Here is a 9260-nt window from a genome sequence, read left to right as displayed (position 1 = left end):
TTCAGCCATTTCTCTCAGCTAATTCGTGCTCCAGGAGTACGCAGTATAGGATCATGTGCCACCCATTTCAGCTATTTTCCAGGGTTGTTTGCCGGGAGAAATTAAGTGTAGTTGCTCCAGGGGTAGGCTAAGCCTTGTGAGGAGTTTTGGGGCCAGAGGTTGTTGCTTTAAGGCAAAAAGAATTTCTCTTCTCCAGGGCCTGCACAAGAGACTAGTTCTGGGCACACGCGGGGAGTTGAGGAGAGGATTTGTGGAGCTGGGTTGTGTAGGGGATTTGAGCTAGTCATCCTGGGGGGTAAAGCTCAACATTTTGGAGTGATTAGAGGGTTGCTACAGTGAATTTCCAGACATGCCGTATTTTCCAACCTGCTGAGGAGGACATTGTATTTGGGGGTCAATTTTAGGGGTCAGGACTAGGCCAAATCCTTTCTGGGCTTTGGTGGGTTTGTTGAGAGGAGGTCAGGGCTAATTTTGCAGAATTTTCCGAGCACTGGAGGAGGGTCTTTCAATTGTTTCTTTTTAGCAGATAAGGTAGTTTCTCCATGGCAGCGCAGGGCATATTTGGGGCAACTCATTCCCACATTTGGGCATTGTATTTCCCTACCTAGGGCTTGTCTAGCTTGCCATTGCGGCAAGCCCAGATGCACTCCTTTCATATATATAAAAAAATGGCTCAATTGGATGGCGTTTTTGGAGCTTTTCTGGGTGTCTACTTATATTTTTGAATTTTGTGTGTGCATGTTAGTTTTTGCTTTGTTTATCATTGTATTTCTTAAGTAGGAATATTACATAGTTTTGGCTAATTTTAAATCATCTAAGACTCCATAGCCCAAAGGACAAGGCACTTGTTAATTTTAGATAACAATAGTATGTTTTATGCTTAAGAGCAATTTACTTCAATTTTCTTATTAGCCCAATATCAATTTCCAGATTAGCAATCACATTAACATGACAGTAAATGCAGATAGAACATAAATAAAACCAGTAGAAGACAAGCCAAGACAAGAAGACACAAGATATGGCGCCAGCCAGGGACAAACCCCAATGTGGGTAAACCCTTTGATCAATTCTTCTTATTATTCTTCAAAAATTTAGCAGAGAGAGAGTACAATATGCAATATTCACTTGCCCAATCAAAGTGAAATCTGTCCGAACAAGAAGCAACCACAAAAGCCCTAACCAGAAAGTCAACGCTGGTCAACAATGTAGAATTTGACCTCCAAAACAGCTTAATCAAATCCAGTCAACTCGGCCTCCAACAGTCATCCGAAATAGCCCAAAACAGTCCTGAAAAACTCAGTCAAACTTGGTCAACATTGCAATGAAACCATTATGCAGTCAGTGCTGGTAAAATAGTACAAATTGCCTTGATTTATGTGCCCAGAAATGCGGCTTGCCCAAACATAAATTATCCCACCAAAATTGGAGTCAAACATGGTCAACGCTGCTGGTCAAACGTTCGTCAAACTTCCTTGAAATTCGGTCAACGCTGAAACATAAAATCTGTCTTCTTCTTCGCATGTGTGGAGAGAGAGAGAGGAGCCCAGAATTCTGTACCCAATCAGATGAGGAGAGAGAGATGTATGAGAAGATGAGCGATGTCCAAATGAGGCAAAGGCACCTTCTATTTATATGCAAACATTGAGGATGAATAGACGTGACTGTTGGGCTTTTGAGCCTACATTAGATCGCTGGCCGACCTTGACAATTTGTCCATAAACAAAATAAATTCATAATTCCATTTGTACATGTCAGAATGAGATGATCTTTAGATCAATTCTATATCTCTGGGAGAGAGGAATCCAATAAAAATATCAACTGCATCATATGAGCTGTCCAAGGTGGAGTTTGGTCCTAGTTGCCAAACTTAACAGCACTAGGCCAAGAAGTTTGGTGATCAACTCTTCTCTTCATATTTTCTCCTCCTAAAATTCGGTCCCTTAAAGGTAGGGTTGAAATCTAGGGATTGCAACGAAATTTTAGGGAGGTGGTTTTTTGGGAATCCGAGGGTCCACACATCAAGCTTAGGGTCTAGGCTACCAATGCTCCATGTTTGGTGGGCATTCGCCCAAGTTTCATCCATAAAATCTCTTGCCCTATGTGCCACTCCAAGAGGGAAAACTTAGGTCTTTCTCTCTCACCTTGGGGACTTAAATGAGGGTTGTATGAGCTTACTCTTCATTGAAATAAATCATAAGAAACCCTTTCTCCTCCCTTGCCTTGACCTAATGAGTATCTTGGAAATATTTCTTCCCATGATTATTCTTAAAACCCTAGGTCTAGCACAAGCCTTTCTTAGGTCTTTCAAAGAGAGTTAAGGGCATTTTGGAAGTGTTAAATCATCACATTGAGTTCTTTTGAGAGGTCCTACCTCATCTCCTAGAGTCTTGATCTTAGGCATACCTATTATTATTGTAAATCTTAAGCCCTAAATCTTGACCTCCTCCTATGTCTTTCTTGGAGAGCCTTTAGCTCTTTGAAGCATTGAACCATTATTGTGCCTCTCCCTGAATGGGCTTAGTGGAATCACTTCACATAGATCATCGATCATTCTCTTTTCAAAGTGATTCTCCTACCCTATTGGGACTCATCCCATCGGTGAAAGAGCAGGGGACACTAACTGAGGTGACAATGGGTCTTTGTCCCATTGTTGTCATTTGGTCTAGTAGTTGTCCCATAAGTTCCCCTCCTAGGGCCTTGCTACATTGTGTGGCAACATGCACAATTTGGGGCTTCATTTTGGTGAATAGATTTGCAAATTGTGTTAAGATTTCATTGCATTTCTTTTTTAGCGTCTCATCAATCATTGACTATACAATGCTTGTATAGGTTGGCAAAGTCGATGGAGTTAGTGTTACTTTCCATTTTAGGTTGTATTGACTCTATCAAAAGGTTTGTTGGTGGAGTTAGATTGAACTTGTGTTTCTAGTACTTATACCTTGTTTAGATAGGGATTCAATTTTTGCATGTTTGCAAATTTCCTCAATTTGAAATTAGTTCTTTTAAAGATGGGCTTAGAGGTCAAACGTCTGCACTTTGATAACAATGATCATTTTGCTAGGAGGGATTGAGGCTGCGTAGAATTTGGTAAGTCTATGAGAGGCTTGTTGCTAGTTTGACTTGGCATTGTGCTCTACAACATGGATAACTTTTTCATGCTACGAGAGAGCATATTGAGGGTATCACGATGAACACTATATGTAGTATCAAGTATGTAGTGAAGAAACTTGTATAGTCAAAATGATGTGCAAAACTAGATAGAGAGACTGCACAAGTAAATGGATGCATGACAATAGGGTGAGAGACAATAAACAAACATATGTATATTTAGTTTGTATCAAGATTATCCAAATTGGAATGGAAATTCCCAAGATTATGAACCATAACCAATAAAAAATAGAAGGTTTGAAAACTGTTTGAATAAAAAATACTTAAAATAATAAAGCTTTAATAACAAATTTATATTCATGTATGACAATGTAAATCTGAATCAATAGGCACCAAATAGGGAAAGTTTACTCATGCACATACCATGTAAGGGAGAAAATAGCAAATTGTTATGAAGAAATATGCCTTGATATATGTCTTGCAATACATATTCGAAGTTTTGAAAGAAAATACATAAACATTGAGGCTTTAATGTCCTATAGAGTCCAAAAATAACCATAATACATAGTACAAAAGAATCACAATGTATCCTCACACTCGTTCCCAAGATTGGGATTCTCATCAACATCCTATGCATGGGTATCGTCGACCTCTCAACTTGATCCTCTAAGTGCAACATTGATGTTAATAACCTATAGTGGTGAAAGTGGCTCCAAAGCCATCCAATTGAAGTCATTATTTGGAAACACTGCTCCCGGACTCTATGATCCATGTCAAGGAGGGTTCAATCTCCTCAAAGAAAATGGGATCTACATCAGGGTTTTTGTTCAACAATTGGTTCCACAACAACTAAAGGTTGTACTACATGAAGACTAACTTATTCAAGCGTTGTTGTCCCATATGGTTCCTCTTCTTTTTGTGCATGCATTCAAACTTCAAAGTTACTTCAATTGCATTGACACCCAGAAGTGCTACATGGTTGGCTCAAGATCTGAATTGCAAAACTTTGCATATCGAGGCTTTGGTTGCCAAATTGCCTCCACCCATAAGCTGCGATATGATGCTAAGACAAATTTAGAGAATGAGTTTGAAACTTCGACTAGAATTTTTTGTTGTCTAGAATAATGAATAATATGACATAAAAACTTGGAAATTGCATGGTTAGTTGCCCCTTGGTTCTACTTTGAATAGCCAAGGCAGACCAAAGGTACCTTTTACTTTGATTGTAATTTAGGAGCTTACTATGTATAGCATCTTAGTCTCTTAGATCAGGACCATACGCTCTATGTAGTGTAGATGCATCTTTCACATCCCCATCTGCTTCAAAGTTCTTTGTGTATGGCTTGGTGTAAATCACATTAACAATATTGTGTATAATGCACTCCTTATGAACTGCAAATGACTGGAGGCCTTCAATAAACTATAGGATGAAACGTTCTATACCCAGTATGCAATTCATAATGAAGAAAATGCATGGCTTCCAAAAAACTGACTGTTTGTGAACGTAATAAAGGAGAATTGAGGAAGAGGATCTAACATTTGAACTGCTCAAAGCTGCTCAATCATCTCCTTAATGTTGAAGCTGTGAGTCAGAGTTTGACTTTGAACTAAGTAGGAGGCCTTCTGAAGGTCATGGCATTTTCCCAAGGGATCAGGTTACAATATATATTTTGTAAATCCAAAGTTAAGAAGCCTATCTTGTCTGTCCTATTACTGTAGTTCTATATTCCTCAACTTTAATGGTAACTTAGATTGGAGACACAAATTTTGAGACATTCTTCAGCGATTTTAGAGGGAAATCAACCCATTAGATTCCGTTTTACCAAAGTTAGAAATATATATTATACAAGGTGGATTCGTTTATAAGAAATCCTGCCTGCTCAATGATTATATAAAATCAACAAAACTGTAGCTCATCAACATTTGCTTTAATTCTTTCTGTTATACTTCGAGCAGTCATATGTTCGATCCTCTAATCATTTGGAATTATTAGGTCAAGAAAGATGGAACCGTGGTCCGTTTTAGAAGAACATGAACACCACTAGAAACTTCTGAGATGCAGAACATTCGGCTTGATATTAGGTTATTTTTAGAGAATACTGTAGATGAAATCATTTGCAGACATCTTCATCACCAGTGAAGCTCTTAGAAAAGAAGCACCTCTATGTCTTTTTTGAACTTTTTTCGAGTGCAGTATAGGTGATTAAAGAGGATAATTGTGGACACAATCTCCATGGTGTTTGGCATTTTCCTTCTACATCTGGCAGTTTCATTGTAATTTATTATTAGAACATGTTTCGTTCATTGGAATCATGGAGATTTTGTTTGACTTCTATAAATGTGACAGCAATATATTTTATGGTCTCAATATTAGATTCATGTTCGCTTCGCTGCTCTCTGCAATTAAGGAGGATTGACATGAGGGGTTCCCATCAGCAGTGGCAGCCTCATGTTGAGGTTATGAAGTTTAATATCTGTTGCTGAGCCATGTTTCACTTGCCCGGGGATGTGTCTCATCCCAGTTACTGGGGACATCTTTAGTCAAAGAGGTCAAAAAATCCCTTAAAACGAAAAGACAAGCAGACCGTGTTTTTTTTTTTTTTGACTGTAGCAGTAGCAGAAAGCAGTGAAAAACATTTTCTTTTTCATTGGGCCAAGTCCACAAACGAATTTCCAGGTTCAGATTATCTGAGTATTTAACTTTTCTGTATCAGTTTTCACTTCATGTCAACCAATCCTCTCACTCCAATTTGCACTCACGGATCTTATGATCTTGTCTTTTGTGATTCTATGAGTATTGAATTGTGAAACTCAAATTGTTAATGAATCGTTGATTCATGATTGTTGAGTCCTTAAATTCACTAGTCAATAAAATCATATTATTCTATGTTTAAAGTTCGATTCTTTCCATATAAATTTTAGTCCCGTCTTTTGAACATATACATTTTTACATATTTAAAATTATAAATGTGGTGCACCCTGATGTCCCCATGTACTCTTATTTTCAAAAATCACATCCCAGTCCTTGTCTCGGTCCCCATCACTGCCCCTGTTGAGAAATGTAGCTTGAACGAAAACTTCTTGCATGGGTTTTATTGTTAATTTGTAGGAAGTGGTCATTAATTCTATTTTGTAATTCACTTAGGATAAAGTGAATTTCTTTTGCTTTTCAGCAGTGTCTAATGAAGTGCATTCAATATATATCTTGAGTGGGCCTAATGATTAAGAGCATGTGTTTCTTTCTAAGAGGTTACACGTTTGAGTTCAGAGGGAGTTAGAGTCTGTACACCTCCATTGACTTTAACAGTCAAATTGCTGCACGGAGGTGTGTCCCTTATCCCACAAACAAAAGGGTCTCATACACCAATTTGATGTCTGGCTTGGCTGTGACCTTTAAAGTAGATTATCATTATTATCATTATCATTAATGACTTAAACTAAATTTAATATCAACATTACATCTCAAAATCAGATTAAAGTTTTTTGTAAATTAGGTTTTCAGAAAAAACATCAATAAGACAAGATAGAGGGGTTTTGTTCACAGCTGAATAGTTGAGCAACCAGAGAATACAATGCATGGCAGGAAAAAAATTGACTTGCAGGTTTTCAGCAATTTGAAAAAGCAACCATACAGCAACCGTATAGGCCATATTTTCTCTGCAGGCTGTACAGAGCAGTTTGAGGTGATTTTTATAAACTTGCAGCTGCTGTTTTAGCAGCTTGTGGAGGTTTCCTTGTAAACTTTGAATAATAAGGAATGAAACACTGATTTTGAAGGAGCAATTACCTATGTGTGTGAAACTGTTATGCTTCTGCTATATACGTTTTCAGTGATTATGTGATTAACGCTATGATCTGAAATTAATTTCAGCGACTTATCTATATAATTGAAATCATAAGGACAGCAGTTACCTAGGGTTGACAGTCTCCATCTTGGAACCCGTGCCCATTGAAACTTTGCATTAAATCATGGCAACTAGTGTAATGGATGTAAATTCATTGGGACTAGTGTCATGCATGTAAAGTCGGTGGGATCTTTTCCGTGCACAAAAGGAATTTAACTGAGGTTCATGAACCATCTCGTCTTTCATCAATTGCTTGGTGGGATTTTTTCGTAGGCGTTCATAGTCTAGCGTGACTGCTGCTGACACTGCATTTCAATGTCTTCTGATGCTCGGATCAATAACTTATCTTTATTCTTATAACATTTTCTACAAATATTTGGTTTTGCCTTTCATGTTTTACTGTGATTCTGTGCTGCAAATTTAATGGTTGTTGCTGTCTTATCTCAATGCCTTGAAAACTACTGTAATAACTTGCAAATGTTTGTCAGTCCCTTGTCACAAGCAAACTTTTCAGTCATTCCTTTATTAGTTGCCTGCTTTTACAAATTGTTCTTTCTCCAATCTGGACCTCTTACTTTCTGCGTGTGTCACTACACTGCATTCCATTGCTTTTGGTTGACAGGTGTGGGGCAATGGATCATAAAGGGTTCTTATGGCTGTCTAAGAAACATTTCAGAGTGATAAAGCTGTCCAATTTTTCTGCAGAAGCTTTGAAAATTATTACACACAGCATTGTAGGTGAGTGACAGTTTTACATCTATTTAACATGCATTTGGCGTACTCAATCTGCAATACATGCCCTGGTAGTTTTGTTGAATTAATAAGATGGAGCCAGAATATTACCATTCTTATTATATCGATTCACAGACTTGCACTTTCTTCCTTATTATTGCTTGAGATGTACAGTTTCAAGTGAACTTCAATGTCAATTTTTGTGACATTGATATTATGCTCTATTCATGCACGTGCACTTTATTCCACATTTAGTTCTTCCCACAGCCCAGCCCTCTGCCAAGCTCCATGTCAGCTGCATTACGCATGCTTGAGTTAATATTTATAATTACTAGGCCTCTTTACCCCAAACATGGCTATCCAACCTAGCATTGTGGTCATTCCTTCAATTGGACCTGAGATATCGGTGTCACCTAGTTTTCCTTTATTTATTCTTTCTTGGAAGTAGTATTCCCTAGACATTTTGTGACATTTTATGAGATGAGAAATTGGTGCCTGCATTATTGGTATTGTAGTTTGGAGTTTCTGTGATAGATTCCATATTCTTTGGTGAATGTGTTTCGACTCTCAAGCCCACTAATTCAGACTTCTTCATGAGGACAAGAATGTTGAAGATTATTACCTCTGTTAGTTATGTATAAAGGTAGAATATTTCATAGCTTTGCTCTCAAGGCCAAATCAGCATGTGAATATGACTTTTTCAGATTTTCTCTTCAAGCCTGACTTATCCCCTTATGTCAGAAGAACCTCCTTCATTAGTCTATCCAAATAATTTCATTCATTAATGAGAACTGGAAGCCAAGTGTGGCTAATGATTAGCTCATCATACCAATTAAGGGTCAATCCTCCTTCAATTTGCTTCAAATCTCAGTTTCGTCCCCTAGCTTGGATCTGCAACCTCAACCTGCAACTCTCGGCCCTGCAATAGCTGCAAAAACCCAATTTTCGCACGTGTGGATGAAAGTAGAAAATTTCGGATCCTTCTTTCTTCGTTTTTGGTCTTTCTCTTGTTTCCTTGATTCTTGTTCTTGTTTTCTTCTCCTTGCTTGCTTGTGATCGAATTGTAGAAGTCGTGTATCCAAAATGAGTCGAATCTCCTTCTATATATATGCTTTTCATGGGGTCGAATAGCCCTTTCTAGGCCAACTTCTCACTGGTAGGGCCGACTTGTGCTTGGAGGCTTATTTTGACTTTCTAGACTCAAAATAATATCTTTTACATGTTACAACTTGCCCAATAGGGTCTTATGTAAATGACAAAGGCTCTTTTGACTCGAGAAAAATATTATTCTGACTAGACAAACCTTAGGAGCATGCGATGCATGGTTGACCTAGATGACCAATACAAATAGAGCATGAAACCCATGCTTAAATCTAATATTTTTCTTTCTTTTGTTTGTAACATAAGATATACATAATGACATGAGTACAATTTTGAGGAACTAGGTTGATATTGTTAATGAAGTCTTAAGCTTCTCCACTCTAGCCTTCTTGCAACCACCTCGAGTCCTTACCAAGTTAAAGGAATTGAGAGGAAGTAACATCCTAGAATAGGCATTAATAAAATTAACCAAGA

The sequence above is a fragment of the Pinus tabuliformis genome, chromosome X, assembly GCF_031772625.1.
Source record: "Pinus tabuliformis cultivar Carrire ecotype Pingquan chromosome X, CPIR1, whole genome shotgun sequence".
NCBI classification, from domain to species: domain Eukaryota; kingdom Viridiplantae; phylum Streptophyta; class Pinopsida; order Pinales; family Pinaceae; genus Pinus; species Pinus tabuliformis.
This window is presented reverse-complemented; position numbering follows the sequence as displayed.